Source organism: Buceros rhinoceros, unplaced genomic scaffold (genome assembly GCF_000710305.1).
Source record: "Buceros rhinoceros silvestris isolate BGI_N320 unplaced genomic scaffold, ASM71030v1 C12289228, whole genome shotgun sequence".
NCBI classification, from domain to species: domain Eukaryota; kingdom Metazoa; phylum Chordata; class Aves; order Bucerotiformes; family Bucerotidae; genus Buceros; species Buceros rhinoceros.
Window position 1 is genome coordinate 1 of NW_010446087.1, and position 471 is coordinate 471.

The following is a 471-nucleotide window of genomic DNA, read 5'->3' on the forward strand; positions in this document are numbered from 1 at the left end:
AAAAAAAAGCAAATCTAAAAAAAATCGTTACTAAATGCTGTAATACCCTCAACGTAAACAATGACAAACCTTTGATAATGGCTGCTTCTGCTCACAGTTGATGCCTCCAATATAGACCATATTTGGCATTACTGGATGTGGATACTCAAAAACAAAGTCATATCTCATCAGCCAAATTGATGCTTTGCTAAATAGTTCCAGCATTGTTACTTCTCTGTGAAGAAACTCAGAAGCTAAGTTCTCGTATTTTAAATAAAACAGATAGCAAAACCAATGCTCTGAAAGCCCAACCAGGAGGTTCTTCACACGCTCTGTAAATGTCATGTGATCTGTACTGGCCGTGAAAGTCCTCGGCACGTAAGAAAAAGGACTGGGACACTGGGCGGCTTCGTAGTCTAAGGTACATGGAAGACCACGCAGGAAGTACGCTGAAGGGAGAGAGAGATATTCAGCAAGTATTGGTCCACAGGG

The 471-nt window shown here is 41.2% G+C and overlaps 1 pseudogene; it reads right to left on the bottom strand.

Moving 5' to 3' along the window:
- Nucleotides 1-69: 69 nt before the first annotated feature.
- Nucleotides 70-428, bottom strand: LOC104488552 (annotated as a pseudogene).
- Between the last annotated feature and the right edge of the window lie 43 nt (nt 429-471).